Source organism: Peromyscus californicus, unplaced genomic scaffold (assembly GCF_007827085.1).
Source record: "Peromyscus californicus insignis strain IS unplaced genomic scaffold, ASM782708v3 Scaffold_23__1_contigs__length_62951481, whole genome shotgun sequence".
Taxonomy (NCBI): Eukaryota; Metazoa; Chordata; class Mammalia; order Rodentia; family Cricetidae; genus Peromyscus; species Peromyscus californicus.
Window position 1 is genome coordinate 57,912,986 of NW_026294534.1, and position 23,656 is coordinate 57,936,641.

Here is a 23,656-nt window from a genome sequence, read left to right on the forward strand (position 1 = left end):
AGCTTTAAATAAGCTCTATGCCTATTCGGTAGTGGGGGCAAGCTAAGAGGGTCCCCACAAAGACAAGCAAGCATTTACCAGGGAATATCAGCACATGGGGCTCCTGACTCTCTAAGTCCAAACACTCAACCTCTGTAAGAGACAGCCTATGCCAATCCCAAATGTGCTTCTTTGGCACAGAGGTTGTTTTGAACTGACTAGTTTGAGAAATCAAAGGTGCAGGTGTAGCTCTGAAAACAGCAATTACTCTTTCGTAATAGACGCACACATGGATAACCGGAAGCTCCTATCAATGGAAGAGCCAGGGATTCCAATCGATCTCCGTAACAAACCTTTCCCTTGCTCAGGACATGTTCTGGGCTTCTCCCGAAGCTGTCCTTCACCAAACTCTTCTTCCTTTTTCTCTCCCTCTCCTTCTCTTTTTCTTGATCAGTTGAAAGTCATACATCACTTCTTGGAGCTTTATTCATTTTTCCTGGATATGTTCCATGAGAAAGGATTGGGATTTAAATTCGAGTGTTGACTGGCAGATCTACATTTGTGTTTCTCTGGCATTGGTGAAGACAGAAGCTTCAGAGTAACCAAGCAACCATGAAGACATGGAGTGATGCTGTAGTGTAAGCATGTGAACTTTCTGTGGGCACTAATGTTACCAGGGAAACTGAGGATTCCTTTTGATTCTTAGCCACACCAATAAAAGAATTTACAAACAAACTCAGAAGAAAGCTTGTGGATGCTTGCATTAAAAGAAAAACAACAGGATGGGAAAGCTGAAAATCTTGACAGCTTCCAGGAGAAGGGGGTATGGAGAAAACACCATGCCTTTTAAGTTAAGTGTGAAGGTCAGAGAAACAGTGTTGGGGAAATGCTTCGGAGTGCTGAGCTGCAGATCCGAGCTCAGAGGGAACAAAATTCCAGCACTTGTGTCCAAGAGCAAAAGATTGTACCAGGAAAACAGGAATAGAAACAGCTTATAAAGAAAGGAAAGCATTCCCAAGAATTAGTTTGGGTACTGGGTTAGTGAGCTGAGCAAAGAGCCCCAAAGCTCTGGCCCACATGACACCTGTCCCTTTACAGGGCATTTGCACAGCACGAGCCTCTCTCTGAAGTTTATATAGTGGGGCTTTTCTAGAGTGTGACCGTTCATTACAAGAAGCTCAGGCAAGGGAGGGCTTGCAGTCTTCCTCTGCAAGCTGGGTTTTTTTTCCATGTGTTAATCTTTATCTATCTTTCTCTGGCTCCTTCTCTCCTGACACACTAAGATCTTCCTGTATCACAGACTCCCCAGAGTCAGAGAGGAACTTGGGTCTCTCCCAAGGTGATTGCTTTAAGAGAAAATCACAGGCACAGACTCCCACATCAAGGCCAGCAGGACTTTCCTGTGTCTGATCAAAGAGGTTGACACTGAGTAGGATCTGGAATTGGTACCAATGATATATTGAAGGATTAAAATATTCAGTACAATAAAAAAATTCGCTTTCTGTTTTGGTCAGTGTGTGTGTGTTGTCTGGCTTGTTAACAGAGATCAGCAGCTGATCTGGTTGTTATGTACATGAAGGGAATTTGTAGTCCCTGGGAACCTTAAGACTGTGAAATCCGATTAGCATCCCACATCCAGCTTCTGGCTCTCTGGATTCCCGAGATAGACCCTGTCTAGGCACCCCTTCCTCCCTTTCATCTTTATTACAAAGAGTAAGACTGTCCCAAAGCACAAACATTTCTAGTGCATTGCTAGAACCACTGCATTTTAGTGTTTTGAGGGAAAAAAATATAAGTTATCATGATCCAAAGAGCAAGCGATGCTTTACCCTAAATACTAGATGTTAAATTAAAAAGAACTGTCTTAATCTCTTGTAATGATTTTGGGGGAAATACTGTCATGTTGCTTTAACTCTTGCTTTAAAAGTCTTTCTAGAAAATTCTGACAAAGTCACTTACTGTAGACTGGACATAAGGAATAGTGTTTAAAAAATTCCAGCAGACGGAAGGTTACTCTGGGCCAAATTCCTTTTCCTAACTCTTGTGACTTGCACATGACTCCAGCAGTCCCTAAAGCAGCATGTGGGGTTGGTGTTGAGAAATTTTCTGTAGAATTATCCAGTTGACTAGTAGTTGTTGTTTATTTGTTCCCCCTTCCAATGCAAAAAGTCTAAAGAGATGAAGGCCCCACCAAAGACAATAATTGATATCAGCTGTTTTATATGCTCCAGTAAGACAGTGTTCTCAAATGAGAATTAACGGGGGAGATTTGGCAAATGTCATGCCTGGATACAACCCATATGAGCTAAATCATCATCCGCAGGGTGGGATCCAACTAGCTGAATCTGTATTTTTCAGATTCCCCCTCAGACCCAGGGCTTATGTGATTCCCATGTGCAGCCATGTTGTAGTACTAAGAGGGACCAACAGACATGGTGATACAAAATTTTATAATGCAGGTTTCTAACAGAACAGTGTAGGGTTCTCTAGGGGGAAAATCAACAGAATGAATATATATTAAAAGAAGACCCGTTACATTGGCTTACATGATACACTGTGTAGTCCAGCATGACTCTTCACACACTGAGACCAGATGCCTCAACAGTGCTGATCGGGTGCTAAAGGCCTGGAGGATTCTGGAGAGCCAATGGTGTCCAGTCCACATCAGAAGGCCCAAGAAGCTGAATTCCAGCAGCAGCAGCAGCAGCAGCAACAACAACAACAACAAGGTGAGGGCAAAGGCAGGCAGAGAACAACAGCTTCTCCCCTGGACCTCCTTACATCTGGGCCACCACCAAAAGGTGCCCAACACTTCCCCTCCCCCAAACAGTTAATCCTCCCAAGAAATATCTTTACAGTTCTGTCCAGAAGTGTCTCCAAATCGATGTCAAGCCCAACCAAGTTGACAGTCAAGATTGTCCATCCTACTTAGTGCTTCTCTGCTAGAATTACAGTGTCAAAAGAGACCTGTGGGTACCGTGTAGTGTCTTTGTTGTGTGTGACATTTTGTTGTTGTGGTTGGTGCTTTGTTTTGCTTTGATTTTTTTTCTTTTCATGCCTGCTCTGAACGTGACAGCAATGACACATGTGGAGCTGTACACGTAGATATTCATATGGATATAGTTGAGATGATCTACTAGATATAGATATAAAACTGTGTATTTCCATATAGCTCATCTTTTTTAATTGTTGACCTTCCTTAGAAATTTTATTGAATTCTTTTTCATTTAAAAAATTTTTTATTCATTTTATATATCAACCACAGATCTCCTTCTCATCCCTCCTCCCACGCCTCCTCAGTATCCCCCCTCCCTTTCCATCCCCTCATCCAAAAGGGTAAGGCCTCCTCCCATGGGGAGTCAGCAATGTGCCAGGGTCATCTTTCTTAACAGGATGTAATCCCCTCTGAGAACGGGGGTATTGTATTTCACTGCACCCCACTGCCATTCTCTGAACTATTTTTCCTAGTTGCTGTGATAAAATACCCAACAAGAGCAACCTAAAGAAGGAAGGGGTTTTTGTATCATAGTTGGAGTCCATGGTTCACTGTGGCGGGGACTGAGGCCGTTGCCACATTGTGTCCACAGACACGAAGCAGAGAACTTGAAGGCTTGTGGTCAGATCACTGTCTCCTTTTCCTAGGCCAGGATCCCAGTCCAAGGAATGGTGCCACTTGCAGTGGGCATGCCTTCCCACCTCAATTAACTTATTCAAGATAATCCCCCATGGGTATGCCCCAAGGCCAGTCTCCCAAATGATCCCAGATTTCAAGTTGACTATTGAAATTAACCACCACATTACTCCATATTAAGGACATTCCTTCTTAAGTCTTACCTCTTCCTCTACTGAACTGTAAGCATCTTAAAGGTGAAAATGCTCAATGCAACCCGCCTGCACTTTGCTCTGCCTAAAACATCATAGTACTTTGTAGTCAGTGAATACTCATGATATACTAGCACAGTTCCATGATTTTCTAAAATAATTATGTTTTTTTCCCCTCATCCAGCCTTTTAACAAGGGATCTTGAACTTTTGTGAATACATCTCGGGAAGAAAGCAATCCTTTAAAAAGGTTGAAATCCAAATTACGCTTTCAGTGACAAATGTTCTCTTTCTCTTTGACATTTAGTAAATGTTAGCAGCACATCGAGTGCTTGGCATATTACATTCTGCTTCTTTTAAGAATGCTCAGATGATGTAGACCGCATACTGCTCTGTCATTTCCAACAGGGAAAGGGGTGATTATGAACATGAACCGGTCTATCTGTCTAGAGATATCACAAACATTTTATTAGCATTTTAAATCTCAGAGAAGTTTTTCAAAACATTAAATTAATTTAAATACAGGGAACTGTTTTTAGCTGTCACACTATAACTTCTTGAAACCATTTATTTAAAAATAAGCAGACTAAATAAAGGCATCCTGTTCGCGCACTAATGGAAGTCCCCAAATGTTCTCTCTCAGGAGGAGTCTCACTTACTTAAGACAGCAGTGTCAGTAATGCAGACATGAGAAGGATCGTGGCTCTCTGAGCTTTCTCATCCTGTCCCCCTGTGAGGAAACAGAGAGATGATGTTGCTTGTGAGCCTGTAAATCAGCTCCTGTCATGCATCAGTTTTACTGCACTGACTGTGGACTTTCCAGACTATGGAGCTGTGAGGAGTACATTCCTGTTGTCAATATATATTACATAGTATCTTGTAATAACAATCCAAACGACGGAGGAAACATGAGTATGATAAGTTTGCTTGCAATCTGTGGCTTCACTCCAGGACCATTCCTGCACTGTAGATGTGCAAGTCGGTGTGATCATACGTGTAGGGAGGGTGGAGGTGTACAGCCTAGCAACAGTCTCCCTGCCAATTGTGATGTTCCTCTTATGTTTTTCCTTCAGTGCATGTCATCAAAGCATAAGCTGCTTACTTATTCAGCAATTTGACTGTCCCCTTACTCCACTTCTAGTTAAGTTTAATTAATACAGTCTACAGCAGAACATTCTTATTTCCTTAGCCTTTTTTTCTGTTGACGTCAGTTCAGGTAATCATTATCTTCTACTAATGATATGTAGTTATTGCGTTATAACTGGTTCCTCAGGCTTGAATGTCTAGATTCTTACCTTAACCAGAAGGGAACATCTAACTCACAATTATGACATCACTCTCCTGATTACAACTGTGCTTAAACGCTTTGTCTCTACAAATATCTAACTCTTAATCTCTTATATTTTATCTAATAGTATTAAGCAGTCAGGGAGGTGGTTAGAGCATATCAGTCTATTCCATTCCTGGGGAGGAATGGGATTAACATTTTCTTGAAATGGTTAGAGGGAGCCTTTTTGTCCCTCATGACAGTCTTCCATGTGAAAGCCCAGTTAGCCACACACCATCTGTAGAAGATGGTGGCTCTTCTCATAGAAGCCCACTGTGCTCCAACCTTGCCCTCAGACTTCCCAATCTTCAGAAGTAAAAGCTGTAGATCCCATTACTGATAAATTACCTAGTCTAAGATATCTTGCTGTAGCAGTGAGCAAAGACTAAGACAAACCCTTATCCCGTCACCTTCAGGGTAAAGTCAGACTGTAAGAGTGCAAGAGAAAAGTACAATCCCACTGATACACTCCTAGGAAATAACAATAACGTAAACATCACAAGTGTCAGTACTCATGGGATTCAACGAAAACTAGACCCAGAAAAAAGTCACAGCTCCAAAGACTTATCTCAATAAACAAGACATTTCTCTTCAAGAAGTCAGAAAATACAAAATAAATCTAAACCACACAGAAAGACAGAATCACAAAGATAAATATAAAGGTAGTTTGATCACAGAGCTCCAGATGTAACTATTACACCCATATCCATTTCTCTGTGGTGGGTAGAATGAATTAATATACAAAAAGTTGATCCCTTTATATATACAAACAGCAAGTTGGGATGTAGAAAGGATAAAAACTCTATTGGCTGGTGGCTCTTCTGTTACCATCACACCTGATACTTGCTTTGTGTTCAATAAACCCATTTTCCTTAAAAGAAAAACAACAACAGCTATTAACGATATAACAAAAACAACAAAATACCCAGAAGCTGATTTAACAAGAAAAAAAACCTTAAAATTGATATTTTATTTGTACTGAAATGTGATTTCATTTGTATGTTAATAAATAAAGTTGCCTGGGGGGTCAGAGCTAATAGCAAGCCATAGCAGAGCTGGGCGTTCGTGGCGCATGTCTTTAATCCCAGCACTTGGGAGGCAGAGCTAGGTGGATCTCTGTGTGGTCAAGGATACAGTCAGCATGGAGACACACGCCTTTAATCTCAATACCAACCATAGAAGACCTGGAGGTCTGTACAGACAGGCAGTGATGAGGCGGTATCATGTGGTTGGGTTTACAACCAATGAGAAGGCAGAACAGAAAGTCTTTATAAAGACAGGCACACAGGAAGTAGGTCTCTTGCGGAGAGGTAAGACAGCAGCGGCAGGAAGGGTAAGGTTTTTAATCTCAGCTCTTAGCTATCGCTCTGACCTCTTGGCTTTCATCTCTGAATCAGCTCTGTGTTTCTTATTTAATAAGACAGTTGGCTACATCTACATAAAATTGTTATCTGTAACAGAAAAGATGGAAAAATGGAAGAGTAATCCATATTCTGACTAGGATGATGATATGAGAATTTTTAGAAAGATGTGTACATGTTCCTATTATCACTTGGAAATTAAATATGAGCGAGAAGGAAGGTTCTGAGAAGGAATAAGAGCAGAATTCAAGGATAAACTGGGCCAAGTATTAACAAGCAATGTAATAAAAACAGTGTTATCTGTGGGTGAAAAGACAGCAAGAGAGCAAAAACAGAGAGCATGTGTCTAACTAATGCAAATGTTTATCTGGTTAATGTGCATATACAATAGGACAGCATTTCAAACCATTGGAAAACAATTAAAATTATATTAATGAGTGCTGTTTGAACAATTCTTAACCACACAGAAGAGTAAATTTATCACGATTCCATGTATTTATAAAAGGTTTTATCTGTATCTGCTACCAAGTAAGTCAACCAGCTCCTTCCTCATGGGGGCCTTATGTGCAATGGCTGTGAACAGTAGCCTCGTGGGAGCATATTCAACCTGTTGCCTACAGGGGTTGCCCTATGGGACCTCAGAGACAGTTTTCTGGTGGATATTCATATCTCTGATCAACGCTGTCTCCAGTCTAGCTTCTTGACAGGAAGGTATGCCTGATGCCTTTGGGAAGCCCCAGGCAGTGTCCAGGACTCACATTGGCCAGATCATCCTGTCCATCTGCACCAAGCTGCAGAGTAAGGACTGTGTGACTGAGGCACTTTTCACATTCCCTAGCTACGTCAAAGAACTGGGACTTCACCAAGTCTAACGCAGATGAACTTGAAGACATGGTAACTGAGAAGCAGCAGCTCATCCTTGATGGCAGTTTGATCAAATATATCCCTGGTGCGGTCCCCTGGACAAGTGGCAGTCCCTGCACTCCTGAGGGCTTCCACACTGCTGTGTTGTACCACACCAAATCATGTTCAATAATAAATCTCACATCTAGTCCAATTTTTTAAAAAAAATTTTATTTATGTGTTATGTGCGTGTCTATGTAAGTGTATGCTACTTGTGTGTAAGTACTCGGGAGTGTCAGATCCCTTAGAACTTGAGTTAGACACAGTTGTGAGGCACCTGGTGTGGGTACTGGAAACCAAACTCCAAAGAACCTCTGGAAGAGCATCATGTGCTCTTAACTTCTCTCCAATCCCCATTATTTCATATCTTAAAAAAAAAAAGAAAAAAAGAAAGAAAAGAAAAGAAATAAACGCCACATGGCCTAAAATTTTAAAATAAAAAAAATTAAATCACAAACATACTGAAAGAAAATATGACAGCCAAAAGGATGTTCTTGGAGTTGATAAGGCATTTCTGGGTATAAAATGACCCAGAAGCCATAAGAAGGATCAAAACCCGAAACTACATTGGCTTAAAGTATCTCTGCATCTCCACATAAGAAACTCAGACAAAAATTAAAGGAGTAATTTCTTACAAAAGGAGCACCTATAAATCAACAAATTATCTTCTGGCAAATTATTAAGAAAATGTAAAAATGCAACCAGATATTCACAGACAAAGAAATATGGTTTTAGAATTTGTGAAATGGTATTCCATTTCCGATTTAAACAAAATAACATAAATGGAAAGCAAAACTAAAAAGAAAGGTAATATCTTTCAAAAAAGGAAAATTTAGTTAAAAACTGTATTGTTAAGAATATGGGAGGCCAGCCTGGTCTACAGCGCGAGATCCAGGAAAGGCGCAAAGCTACACAGAGAAACCCTGTCTCGAAAAACCAAAAAAAAAAAAAAAAAGAATATGGGAAAACCAGCTTCTTAAACTGCAGATAGCAGGCTGTGTGGGAACACGTTCTCTGGAAAGAAATTGATCAATGTAGTGTCTTTGCAGGACTACAATTTGACGCACACCTTATTCACTGTTGTATTGCTCTAAAGAGACACCATGAGCAAGGCAACTCTTCTAAAAGAGAGCATTTAACTACGGGCTTGCTTACAGTTTCAGAGGCTCAGTCTGCTACCATCATCGTGGGGGGCATGGTGGCAGGCTAACACTGGAGAAGTCATTGAGAGCTCCATCCTGATCCGAACACAAGGAGAGATAGCCTGGGACCGGCATGGACTTCTGAAACCTCAAAGACCACTTCCAGTGACACACTTCCTGCAACAATGTCACACCACCTAATCCTTTCAAACAGTGCCACTCCCTGGTGACTAAGCATTCAAATATATTAGAAGCTTATGGGGGCCGTTCTTATTCAAGCCACCTCAATGCATGTACTTTGGATCAGCAATGCATCCAGCATTTGTCTTATATAGAAGATACATGTTCTTACATGTGCAAAGTTATAAATGGACACTAATAATAATTACTGTATTGGTATGATGACAGAAAAGCTGTAAGTATTTACTGTAGTAAAGGGTTAAATAAATTATGATGTATTGCTATATTGTAAAAAGAAATAATTTTGTATGTATTAAAATGGGAAGATCTGGAAATGTATTAAATCGAATAGTTAGAGAATATGTTTGTTACCTCTTGTGGGTGGGAAACATACAGAACTAAATTCTTTTGGTTTTCTGATTACAACTTCATATATACACATATGTGTGTATGTATATATGTATATATATATATATATACATTGTATTGGCAAAAGCTGTATGTATTTACCATGTACAACATGATATTTATTATCAAGGATATATAAATTAGAGAATGAGTAGGCCTAGTTAATTTATGAATGAAATACCTCACATACTTACAATTTTTGTAAAGCATCTTCATTGTCTTATGATTTTATGAAAGTACAACATATTATTAATCAGCCAGCATGTTTTATAATAGCTCTCTTAAACTTACTCTCTCTGCCTCACCGAAACTTTGTATCCTTTCACCCAGTCTCCTAAGCTCTCACTAACCAGCACAGCCGCAGGATAGTCTATTCTACTTTTCATTTCTGTGATCCAGCGTGCTTATGAAAAATGGTTACCACAATTAATCATTGTGGAAATGTAGATTGAAAGATGGTGAGGTGACACCTCACAACTGTTAGCACAGCTGTCACAAAAAAGACAAAAAGTGCCATTGAGGTGGCTCAGCAGCCAAAGGCTCCTGCCACCAACACTGATGTCCCCAGGTTCCACATGGCGGAAGGTGGGAACTGACCCCTGAAAGTTGTCCTCTGACCTCCACATTCGCACTGTGGTACACACACGCCTGCATACACACAGACATGTCACACCACATCACACCACACACAGACAGCAAGTGTGAGTGAGGATTTGGAGGAAGGGGAATCCAGGTGAGTCCACCCTTCAGAAAAGCAGTATACAATCACGTGACTCAACAATTCATCTGTCTGGTATATACCCAAAGAAGATAAAAGCAGGGTGTCTAATAAAAATTCCCATGTTTATTAAGACACTGTCCACTGTTCACAATGGAATCAACTTTAGTGTCTATCAACAGAGAAAGGGATAAAGTGAACGTGATTAATGTGTTTGTGTGTTTGTGAGGCCAGTGAACGCTACTCGGTCATAAAAAGCAGGCAGTCCTGTCATGTGTGGCACCATGAATGAATCTGGGTGTCACTGTGTTACGTGAAAAAAAACAGACACAGGAAGACAATGATCTCATTTTTCTGTGGAAACTCAAAGAACCACGCCAATCTTAAAATGCCCAGGCATTCCCACTAGAATTCTGAGATTATAGAGCCCTCAGACCAAAAGTAAGTGCTTCTAGAAGGGGGTACCTGCTTATCAACGGACAGACATGGGGGAAAGAGAACATCTTTTCACTGTGTCCCCTAGTGTGCCTTCTAAGTTTGGAGTACATGTGCGAACTGTTTTTTCAAATAAATAAAAATCAGTTTAAACTACATCCAGTTAGAACCAACGGAAAGCATTGAATTTGCCGTCCCCAAACGAGATACCTGCACTGGAAACGACTGGAGCTGGGGGAGGGGGCAGGGAGGGAGGGAAGTATGTCAGTCTTTGGCGCTGATTTATCTGGGGAAAGGAAGTCTGTGGCAGTTGGTCTTGATTACATGAAGAGCACTACCCCAGAAAGCGCAGCCGGCCAGCTGTGGTTTGTCTCTGCTGAGTCTGCAGCAAGGAGTAATTAGGGCAGAAGGGACTGGAGTTACGAAAAATCGAAAAATCGCAGTGGTCAAGTGTTCGGCGCTGTTGGTCCTGGTCAGGGCTTGAATACTAGGTCACTGGACCATGCTGTTCGCGGGTGTTGCTTCATGTGTTCTTCCTTATCTTATCTGTGTGTTATCCAAACACAGACAGCCTCCGAGGTTACTTCAGGCCACCAAGAATGTGAAGGGCGTCACGTCACTGTGGGGGCCACAGGGATGGGCTGGCCTGCTCTCACAGATGGGGCCAGGGGCTGGGCACCACCGAGGCAGCAAGAGCAGCCTTCAGATAGCAGGCACGCTGAAGACAGGGAGTCCCCACAGACTTCAGGCCAGGGAAGCCGTTCTAGGTGTGTTTAGAACGGTCTAGAGGTAAATCCCAACGCTCACTGGGCGAGTGGGAGGGACTGCTGGGTTATTTTTGAAAAGAGGAAAAGGAGAAAAGGCAAAATTGACAGAAATGAACGGAAAGGCAAAGCGGATTGACTGCCTGGTGCTTTCCCTGTCAGAATACTGAAGAGGCAAAGACTTAATTTATCATTACCTTCTCTGAAAGGTGTGTTTCCTATTTCTCTGCCCCTTGGCTCAATATTTTTCTCCTAGTGCCAAGTGCACCTGCACACTCCATTCTTGCTTCAGGGCACCAGAAAAGACTTCCCACGGTTGGGTGGGGGTGGACTTCTGCAGCCTCTCAGGACTGTTGAGGACTAAACAGACCCCTCCCTTCTGCCAGCAGCTCACGTGAGGATACACGGTGTGGCTTAAGAGGTTTTGGAAAGTGCCTTGGGGAAAATAAACAGTTTTCATTTGCTGTGGAACTTGTTATTTCTCAGCTCAACAGACGATTCTATGCCTAGTGACACAAGCTTGCTGAGGTACCTTAACATATGAATGGTTCTGCAATAAAGAGATTGGTAGAATGAAAACTCGAGACCAACTCCAGTCAAGCACACAGGCCAACAGGACATCAGGGGGCCTGTGTCCTTAGGAAAAGTGAGCCAGAACTCTGCTCTAGTTTCTCAAAGCCAAGCCAGTTGAATTGCAACGCCCCCAGGGAGGTCACTTACTAACGTGGATTGTGAAAGTGCCGCAAAACAGACCTGCTTTTGGGAATCGGATTCGTCTGGAAGGGAGAAGAACTTTTCCAGACACAGCGGCGACGCTGGCGTCTAACCTCCAGCATCCAAACTCAGGAAAGCACTCTGAACTTGGCCTTTGAACCTCATCCAGGATGTGCATTAGAGGAGAGCCAGCCCAAGAGCACATTCTGAAGTGGGGTGAGGAGGGGTTGAGCTGCCATGTTTGTTGTTCAACCCCTGCTTTGCTCTGCTCCTCATGGGGCCATTTTCACTGTTCTCTAGCTTTCCAACGCCCCATCTAAAGGTAATTCTTCACCCATCTGGTTGGAGCCATGTCCCAGCAGAACAGCATAGCTACATCAAGTACCTCTCCTCCCACCGGGGATGATTTTCAACATATGAATGAAGTGAACTTTGCAAGGAGCTACGAGGGGAATGGGTTGCGGGGTTCAAAGGCACAGGTTCTCATCTTGCCCTTCTGGTGTCCACCAGCAGCATCGAGAGCAGGAAATCCTTCATCCGCATGTGATGACTCTACTCCAGTCCTAGGTATGAGACTAAGTCCTATGAGCAGCACTAAACCCCCCAGGATCACTCAGCTGTGACTGTGATGGGGAGGAAGGAAAGGTATGACCCAAGAAACCATGACTGCGGAACAAAATGGACCTGTGCTCTCTTTAAAGCAAGCCAGTCACTGTCCCAAAATGTTTTGGGATCTGTGAAAGCCTTTCTATTTTTATATGTAGGAATCCCAACCTAACCACAAAATAAAAGCATGATAGTATGTCCTCAATCCACAGTAAAGTTTTTATTTAAAAATGTATTCTAGGGGGTTGGGGATTTAGTTCAATGGTAGAGCGCTTGCCTAACAAGCACAAGGCCCTGGGTTCAGTCCTCAGCTCTGACAAAAACAACAACAACAAAAAAAAACCCAAAAAACAAATTAAATGTATTCTATGTTTATAATTAATTCATATTTTGCTTCTCATTAGGTTTATTTAGTATTGAAATGGGGGGGACTAACTTTAAATTATGTTTGAATGGAATGGGGTGTTTGTTTGTTTGAGATACCTTCTTATGGCATTGCTCTGGCTGTCCTGGAACTCACTATGTAGACTAGACTGGCCTCAAACTCAGAGATCTACCTGCCTCTGCCTCCCAAGTACTGGAATTAAAGGCATGTGCCATTACGCCCAGCCCTTGGTTTTGGTATTTTAATAAACTATCTTTTACTAATTCTTTAGCAGGTTCATACTTGTAAACATTACATCTTAGTCACATCCATCCACCATCAACTATCTCCTCCCCCCCCCAAAGCATGCTCAATATGTGCCCTTTGCTTTATGTCCTTTCCCTTTTATTGTAACATAATAAGGTTTTGTAGGTATCCTTCCTCACTTTTAAAGATTAGTTATTTAGGTTAGCAGACAAGGTAATAGGTTTCCTTATGGAGTTTTCATTCACATGCAATTATGGTTTTTTTCATCCTCTTCCCCCACTGTCCTCCACCTCAGCCTTCTTCTTGCTGGTCCCGCTCTTTTCCCACCATGTAGCAAACCCCGCCTGAACCTTCCTTCTGTGTTGCTGATGTTGTGGGGTGTTCACCAGAGAAGACCACTGGGACACGAGTTCAAGCCAATGGAAAGTCTTTATTAGCCTGCCAGTGACTACACCAGGTGTTTGGGACCCAATTGCAGTTCTGAGCCTTTCTTGGAGTGGGCTTTTAAGCCCAAAAACCACATTCTGAGTTGACACACACCAGTTAGCAAGAACAGTTAGCCAGAAGCAGAACTACAGAAGCTAAAAAGCAAGGTTAGTACAGTTAGAGATTTCCCCAGAATTAAGAACTTCGATGGACTAGGTCTTTGTTCTTGTTTTATCAGGTGGTGCTGGGTTCCAGGGCCTGAGTGGAACTTCCATCATGGCATCCGTTGTGCTAAGGCTGAGGGTCTAGGAAGGTCTGGGGGCCTGTTACATTCCCCACTGGTTGTATGGGCAAGAGTTAAATCACAGGCTCCTCTGGGGACAGGAGGTTATGGTGTCCCCTTAGCTCTAGCAGTTTAACGGAATTTATTCCGTTTTACACAGCTAAGTAGGCAGCTAAGCAAGTGGGGTCCTACAGTGAGAGCTTGGAGCAAAAGGGTTGTATGTGGGAATCCTAACCTAACCAAAAAGTAAAAATATGATAGTAGCCCCCAGCCACGGCCGTAAGTAGAGTAGTTAACCAGGGGGACCAGGAGAACACTGTGCCAGTTGTTAGATTCCTGATGCCTCCTTTCTTCTTTTCCTTTCTTGTTTTGTTTTGTTTTGTTTGTCTTGTTTTGTTTTGCTGTTGTTTGCTTGTTTAAGGTTATATCTGACCATGCCTGAAGTTTAATCATCCCTGACTGATTGGCATAGAAGCAACAATTTTTCCCAGTGTCATTCAGAGACATCCTTGTCTCATAAAGAGGAGGTCCACTCTTCGATTCTGAAGAACAACCTTGGCTAAGAAATCTAACTGGGCTTCCAGATCAGAAGCAGAATTTTTTAGATGGCCCAAGGTTTACCTAAGTACTGAGTTTTTAAAGTTTTTGTCCCCCATAACTAGGGCTGAAGTTCCAACTAAGGCCAAGCCCACAGGGTCTGACTCACTATCAAGGGAATGAGAAAGAGGACAGCTCAACATGCACAGGGAAGCCCAGATCTAGATTTAGGTGGGACCCTTCTTCCTCGTTATAGCTGGACACCTGCGGTATAATGCGCACGCGGATGCAAAGGAGTGCGTCTGTCAACTTTGATGGACTAGGTCTTTGTGCCCATTTTGGTGGGTGCTGCTGCCTACATTCTGGGTTTCGAGGCCTGAATGGTCCTTCCACCATGGCATCAATTGTGTCTAAGTCTGGGGACCTGTTACACTGACTTCCCTCTCCAAGTCCTGGCCTGAGTTCATCTACTTGGTTGTGTACTCTCTGAAGCCATTGATCATTTTTACTAGCACATTTTTCAAATCTTCATCCAGAGATCTCCTGCTTTTCTAGAACCCGCCTACCCCATGTCTCCACCAATACATCTGTGAATGTTCTTATCTACGACTGTCCTAGGACTATAAAAAACTGTATAACTATTTCCACACACTACAACATGGCAAGACAATGGATCCATGTTCCCAGGCATGGATGCTCATGTTTGGCTCAGAATAAGTGATCTCTTATTCCAACTAGAACAAGAGCTGTGCTTATATTAATAAAAAAAATCAAGTATAATATATATAAAATTAGGTCAAAATCTTTGTAAAAATATAGTTAAGTCAGCATGGGGATTAAGGTCAGCTGATAGACTGCTTGCTTAGTATGTATGAAAACTTACATCAATCATGCCAGTAATCCCTCTGATCAGGAAGTGAACCAGAAGTTCAAGGTCATCCTCACCTAACTAGCAAGTTAGAAACCAGCTTGGGCTAAGTGAAACACTACCTTAAATATAAATTATATGTGTGCTTGTGTGTGTGCGCATGCGGGCACTGTGCACGTCTGTGATTATTTGGAATTGGCTCTGTGAGAGTTGATCAAATGGTTATCAAAACCTGCCTGGAAAGTAATTGCTAAAATTAATTGCATTTATAAACAGAATAATGAAACAAACTTCAAGCGTAATTTCAACTAAGTTTTCAAACTTATTACAATAATAAAATAATAGTCAAATCCATTCAAAGTAGCCAATAATAACTATTGCTGTTGCCCAAAGGCATCCAGGCACACTAAGCAAGCGTGTGTCTTCTAAGTCCCTCGTATTCTTCTCCAGGTCTCTAAACCCCAACTTTGTCTGCCCTAGGGTCTTGGAGATTAGTTCTGATGCCAATGCTGTGAGTCCATCAGGAGCAAGAGCTCTGACTGTGGACTCAACATTCTTTGGAAACTGAAGTTTTCTTAGAGGCAGATGACCAGAGAACACATTTGGGAGACTTTTTCACACAGATCCAGCTGGGGGCAGATGGTGGGGGCAATGACTACATGACAAAGAGAAAGAGCAGCACAGGGCTGAAGAGACGGCTCAGTTGTTAAGAAAGATTATTGCTTTTCCAGGGGACCAAACATTCAGTTCTCAACATCCATGTCAGGTAGCTCACACACACACACACACACACACACACACACACACACACACACACACACACACTACAATGAACAACCTTCATACCTCACATGTCAAAGATTAATAATTCTGATGTAAGACATGATAGATAACTCAGGGGTTGAGAACAGTGGCTACTCTTCCAGAGGACCTGGGTTCAGTTCCCAGCACCCATATGACAGCTAACAACTGTCTATAACTCCAGTTCCAGAGGATCTGATATGCTCTTCTGCAGGATCTGCATGCATCCTGCAACCACACACACATACACATAAAATAAAAGATAAATAAATAATTTGTCTCCATTAGGGTTTCTACTGCTGTAAAGAGACACTGTGACCATGGCAACTCTTACAAAAGAAAACATTTCATTGGGGTGCCTCACTGACAGTTCAGAGGTTCAGTCTATTATCATCATGGCAGGAAGAAAGGCAGCATACAGGCAGACATCGTGCTGGAGAAGGAGTTGAGAGTTCTTACATCTTGATCTGCAGGCAACAGGAAGTGGTCTGAGACACGGGGCATGACTTGAGCATATATGAGACTTCAAAGCCCACCCCCACAGTGACACACTTCCTCTAACAAGGCCACACCTACTCCAACAAAGTTACACCTCCAAATAATCCCACTCCCTATGAGTTTACAGGGGCCAATTACATTCAAACTTCTACATATTTTTTAAAAAATGAAAACATTTATAAAAGAAAGAATTTCAATGCTATTAGTCTAAAAAAAAAGATGTAGAAAAGATGAAACTTTAGTACCACAGCTTAGATTAAATTTTTATGAAAAGATCACTTAAAATATGTTCACATGTAACAAATTTCATCATGCTGATATGCTGGAATTTTCATATAGAAAACAATCTAATGCAAAAGAAAATGTTAACTATGCTATAATACCTAAGTCAATATGCAGAGCATGTTTCAACATTAAAACATAAACACAAACCAAGTGTGGTGTGCATGCCTTTATTTAATCCCAGCACTGGTGCGTCAGAGGCAGGAAGATCTCTGAGTTCAAGGCCAGCCTGACCTATGGAGTGAATTCCAGGACAACCAGGGATACACAGATAAACTCTGTCTCAAAATAAGGCAAAACAAAACAAAACAAAAAAAAACCCATAAATACAGAAGCAAGGTGCAAAGGGCTGCAGGCAGCATGTGGGCTGGCTAGTTATTTGTCAAGTTGACTCAAACCAAGACATATCTGAGGGAACCACAATTGAGAAAACACCTCTGTAAGACTGGCCTGTAGGTAAGTAACCCTGTGGGGCATTTTTTAAATTAGTGATTGATGTAGGAAGACCCAGCCCACTGTGGGTGGTGCCAACCCTAGGTAGGTGGTCCTGGGTGGTACAACAAAGTAGGCTGAGAAAGCCATGAGGAGCAAGTTCCTTCACAGAACCTGCATCAGTGCCTGCCTCCAGGTTCCTGCCTTGAGTTCCTGCCCTGACTTCCCTGGATGACGAACTACAAACTGTGAGATAAAACAAACCCTTTCCTACCCAAGTTGCTCTGAGACAGCATGCACTATTAAAATGTCATTTCAAACCTGCAAAACAGTACTTCACATGGCTGCGTAGATTAGATAAATAAACAACTCAAATTTTAAGTCACTCTACGAAGTTGCTAACTGACTTCTAGGGAGGATTGGGGGTTGGGGGATAAGAAAGTGGGAGGAATGGGAAACAACATGAAGCTTGGCCAGATATCTGTAATGTCATAGCTTTAAAAAAAACCCACTGAGACAAACATGGTGGAAGGTTGTGTCCCTTTAATCCAGTCATGGCTTGTGACCATTATTATTTGTCTAGGTTTTATATTTAAATTTTTTCAAGAAATTAAAAGAATAAAAACAAAAATAAAATATATTGCATAATATCAAAATAAATATGATATAGATACATTTCATATCAAACTGCAAAAAGGAATTCAAAAGATAGGGTTGTGTCTTTGCTGTTTGATTTTTTTGTTTGTATGTGCAAGCTCTTGACAGAAATAGCCTTCCATGAGTTTGATATGATCAAGGGTGCCGGGAGCTGGGCAGTAGGAATGGAATTTGGCAAAGAAGGAACAAATAATCCCTAAGCATGAGAGACGGTAGATGTGGCAGCCCAGTGGTATCATGTGTTCTTCTTTTGCTCTGACAGACATTCCAAAGCATGACTCAAGCCAGTACCTTCAACAACTGCCTGTTGCTGGCATTGTTTTTCAACGCACTTACTTCTTTTTCATCTAACTGGGAAGACACGGTCTTATTACTTGAACCATCCAATGCCTGGAATCAGATCTGTGATGAGATAAACACTGTTCCAAGTCAATGAGAGGTTATGAGATGCAGAGGGAGACTCCTCACCAAAGCCAGGAAAATCTGGGTTTTAATCCAGTCTTAACTAGCTGTGAGGGATCTGTTAATATAATTTCATTGGTGACGTGGGTTTTTCTTCTACCAATTAAATGAAGGAATAAATTCAATTACTGTCTAAGGTCATCTTGGGCATCAACATGCTATGACTAGCTACCTCTTGGTGTTGTGACTTTCATGCTGTAAACAAACCAATCAAATAAACATATCTTACTTTCAAGCGATAAAAGAGAAAAATTCAGAGTCTAAAACTAAGGCACTATGTTTCTGCTTTTGTCTAATATTTAATTGTTTATTTTGCATGTGTGTGGATACACATGCCAAGGTATATATGTGGAAGTCAGAGGACAGCTTATGAAAGATTTATGATGGTCTGGAAGGTCGGGAACAAATAGTAAGTGGAACTTGAACATGAACAAACTAGGAGAAGAATCCAAACAGAGGGGCATTCTGCAACTAATGGTAACAATAGAAATAAATTTATTGTGCATATATATATGAGTAAACATTAAGAGTTTATGAATCTAGGCAAATTTGGGCCATGTATATTAATGGTCTTTATCCTAATCTTATATTTCTACTGACTTGAAATTAAATGAAATATTGAGAAAAAACATGAATCTAAAACTTAATGATTATTTTTATCCTTTTGATGTTGGGGTATAGAAAATGTTATTTATTTTAAGGTTATTTTGCTGATAATCTTAATAATTATAATGACAACAGTTTTATTCTGCCAATGAGTATAACAGTAGCATGTATTATTATCTGCTTATCATATATAATACAAAATGTTCTATAATTGGCATATGACTTATTTTTATTTTAAAAAGATTCTTTCATTCTAATTAACTAACAAACTAACATCACACAGCTAGTTTAAGGAAGCCACACAAACACTGTGCAGTCCCAAACTCTATACACCTCAGTGAACTCTATCATCAGAATGGCCATTCTGAAGCTGTGGAGCTTCACCCAGGGTTTTACACCTCTATTTTCAATTACATTTTTATTCACTTATCCATGACCAGAAAGAAATAAGTGATTATAGGGTTGAAAATTTCACTTTTATCCTCTCTCATGAAGATAAATATAAAAAGTAAATATTTAAGAAAATATTTGTAAGCATGCACACACAAAAGAATTACAAAAGATTGATATACTTTACTGTTTTGTAATATAAAAGCCCTACCTGTCAAAAGAAACCCTTGTCCTGTCTGCTGTTTTACAAAACTCAACTATGTCTTCACATAGTATGTGATCCAGTTAACGTATAAGTCACCTGACTCCCCTCATGAGATACATGGATACTATAAAGGCAAAGATTTTTATGTTTTGTTCACTGGTTTATTACTAATGTCTTTAACAATTTTGACTTCCAGTAATCATTCAACTACTATATGCTGAATTAATTAGGAAAAAATGAAGAGTAGGACAGTGGGTTGCATCGTTATATTCTAAATATTAGTGGATAATCTTTGATAATCTTTAAATTATAAAGCATGGCAGCTCAGCGAGCTTGAAAAAGGTCTAGTTTGGGCCAAGAATTCTTCAACTCAAACTAAATCATATCACTTCATCCTGTCATTTAATCCTGAGTGTGGGAGGCCAGCTGGGAGACTGGCTCCCACATTTTACCCCAGGGTACTCTTGAGGAGTTAGGGATAGGAGATTTAGATAAAAGGATAGAGGGGAGAGAAACAGATAGAAACACAGGATAGCCTCGGGAGGGTCTGGATCCTTATCCACCAGCCCCTTCTGTCTCTTCTAAAGGGCTATTTATAGGAATGCCAAGGGGTGGAGCAAATGACCTCCGCCTAGCTCAGGCAAGTGTAGACCCTTCCAGTCACCTAGAAACCACACATACGGTCAAGCAATCCTCTAATGCAGCTCTGCTGGGTAAAGCAAGCTCAGATCTCACTAGGAAACTTCTGTGGGCCTCCACACCTGAGACCTGCTCTGGTTTCTGGTCAGAACAGTGTTCATAGACATAGATCACAAAGATGTGCTAGGCCCCGGTTTCTTTATCTTTAAAGTGGGAGAGGATAATGCCACACTTCCTGAGGTTGACATGGACAACACATGTAAAGCAAAGAGGTGGTTTGTGCCAACACCCTCACATTGAGAGCTGTTGCTGCTGCTTATGAGATTACAGGGCTTAAGTAAACTTTGCTCTTGTCTCCACCAGTATCTGTATCACTCCCTTTACATTGCACGGTCCAGTAGCCCTGGACTTCTCCCAAACATTCATGCTCTCTCATATCCTACTCGAATGTATGTCAAATGTGTTGCTGATTGGTCAATAAATAAATCACTGATTGGCCATTGGCTAGGCAGGAAGTATAGGCGGGACAAGGAGGAGAATAGAGCTGGGAAGTGGAAGGCTGAGTAGGAGACACTGCCAGCCGCCATCAGGATAAGGAAGATGTAAAGTACCGGTAAGCCACAAGCCACGTGGCAAGGTATAGATTAATAGAAATGGATTAATTTAAGCTGTAAGAACAGTTAACAAGAAGCCTGCCACGGCCATACAGTTTGTAACCAATATAAGTCTCTGTGTTTACTTGATCGGGTTTGAGCGGCTTGGGACTGGCAGGTGAGAGAGATTTGCCCTGACTGTGGGCCAGGCAGGAAAACTCCAGCTACACCTACTGCTTTGCCTTAGTATGTTGTAAAACTGGTTGTTGCTCATCGTGCACATCCCAGATAGCTGCTCTTGGGGGAAGCTTCTCCAGCCCTGCCCCTCATTTGGTACACAAGTCTTCCTATGTGCTCACATAGACTTCTCATGGCTGTTGAATACAGGTCAATACTTCCTGAGTGAATGAACCGCTACACTATGGACAAGAAGACCTGGAGGCTTCCTGATATATACTCCCCTATGGTAAAGCTTAGAGAGTAACAGATTGAGCATTGAGTATTCAGGTTTCCTTCCCTCTCAGCCACTGCTGCATGTTGTAGGCTGCCATCTTCCCTTTCATCCCCTATCCAAGACAGAGGGAACTGCCAAGTCTCTCGTGGACCAATCCCCAGTCACAGGCCTTGTTCTCGGGCTTGGAGAAAGACCACACTGCAGAGATTTTATGGATTGTTTTACGTGTATATCAGTATTAACGTCTCCTTGACTAGGACACCTTTCCATCCCACACTCAGAGCAGAAATCTTAGCTCCAGGATTGGGAGCTATTAGAAAACTAACAGCTACCCACGTGTGCCACCATTTTGTTTCGTCACAGGTTCTTGAGCCTCCTGGCACCTAGCCGATAATGTCACATTAACATCAAATATGGATATCCATGCCACTTGGGGTTAAGGCAAGACCTGCCTCTCTGTCACAGTAACCTTGACAGGAAGTGGCTTTGAAGAGAACTGATTGCCTAGAGGTAGAAAAATGTTGGCATGATTTAGTGTTTCCCTCTGGCCAGTGATTTCTCCCCACTGCCCTCTGGCTTGATCTTTATTCCCTGTGTAATAAACAGGTTGTCTTCTCCCCTCTGAATACAGCTGGTGTCATCTCTCCAAATTGCCTCCCAAGGCAGGCACCCAAACTTCAAGGACTCACAGTCTGTACTCAGACCGTCTTTCGGGCATCTGAGATAGTTACACACGGATTCCCAGGAGCGGAGCTTTGTTGACGTTGAAGGGGCAGACTGCCTGATGGATGTCATAAAGTTTATCCTCTTACAGTGTGTTTATGAGGGCAAATCACAGAGATGTTAGCCACGGGAACTGATAACAGTAACCAAGACAAATATGCCGCATGGAAGAAGATGTACACCAGAGGAGAGAGAAGCTGTCCACCCCCAAATCAACAAAACACCAGACGGTGTTCTCTACCCCACAACTGTAATTCTTTCATTGGGGCTTGTGATAGTTCTAACATTTGTTCCAGGAAACAACTGATGAATCATACTAGTAAAATGTAACATGCTAGAGGAGATGTGTTTTTAAGGAACAAATAAAGTCTAGTTTGAGAAAAATAAATACTAGTAACTGCAGCCATAATTGCATTTTTATCACTCTATAGGCAAATTTTTCATATTTTTTTCCTGATTTCATCTAGGAGTTATTCATTTATTTAATTAGTTTTGTTTCCTGTACTTAGAATATTTCTATCCAATGCTTTTAAAACTTTCTCAATGTGCCTTTTTAACTTTTTTAAACTATGTGTATAGTCTTTGAGCATACTACTTTGAGTCTGTTTTAGTGACTTTTCCCGTTGCTGTAATAAAATAGTTTGACGAAAGTATTTTAGGGGTTGAAGGGTGTGTTTTGGGATTGTAGTTCGAAGCAGAGAGTGAGGAATGCTGGTGCTCACCTCACTTTCTCCTTTTATTCAGTCCAGGACCTCAGCCCATGGAATAGTGCCACCAACAGTTAAGACGTTCTTTTTACCTCAATTAGCCTAATACAGATGATCCTTCACAAGCACGCACAGTGGTGTGTCTCCTGGGTGATTCTAGATTCTGTCCAATTGATATTAACCATCAAAATTCTATTCCTTATCAACTTGACAACAAAATCCATCACTTTTATGCCATAAATTTCCTCCTCCTTTCCTCATAGGCTTATGGCCAGCTCATGATGGAAAAGGCATTCAATTCAACTTCCAAAGTTCCCATAGTTTTAACGGTTCCAATATTGTTCAAAGTTCTAAGTTTAAACCTCTTCTGAGACTCAACACAATCTCTCAACTGTGAGTTCCATAGTGTTACCAAACAAGTTATGAGGAGTGAAGATGGCTTAGTGGATAAAAGTTCTTTCCACACAAGCATGAGGGTCTGGATTCTTATCCCCATCACTCACATAAAAATAAAGACATCCATATCGGTAACTCAGGTGCTATGAGGGGTAAAAGACAGGAGGATTTCTGCATCTTTCTGGTTACCAGCCTACTCAAAAACTAGCAAACTCCAGGTTCAGTGAGAGACCCTGTCTCAAGGGAATAAAGTAGAGTGATGGAAAAGAATACTCAACATTTTTCTCTGGTGTCTGCAGTCTCACAGAACTACACACACACACACACACACACACACACACACACACACACACACACACACACACACACACACGTTACGTATTTCAACATGCATTGGCACAGACTAAACGTTCTGTTCCCAAAGAGAGGAGTAGAGGCATAACAGTGAATAATCATACCAAAGCAAGACCTAAAAACAGCAGAGTAAGCATTGGATGCTGCTGCTTCATCAAATATTACAGTTTTATATCCAGCATCTGGGATTACACTAATAGGTGTAATTCAAATATAGTTGCATCATTTATCACTGAATATGATAAAATGACATTTATACTTATACATACACATACCAAGTTCCAATGCAATTTCCCTGCAAATAACTTAATGGGTGGTCCCTGCAATGTGATCGTTTGTGTTGACATTGATTGC

General features: G+C 41.5%; 1 non-coding gene across 1 annotated transcript; it reads left to right on the forward strand.

The window, feature by feature from the left end:
* The first annotated feature begins 7,006 nt into the window (after positions 1–7,006).
* LOC128119528 (small nucleolar RNA SNORA70) lies at positions 7,007–7,138 on the forward strand. Its single transcript, XR_008221558.1, has one exon. It is a non-coding gene; the product is annotated as a small nucleolar RNA SNORA70 (small nucleolar RNA).
* Positions 7,139–23,656: the final 16,518 nt, after the last annotated feature.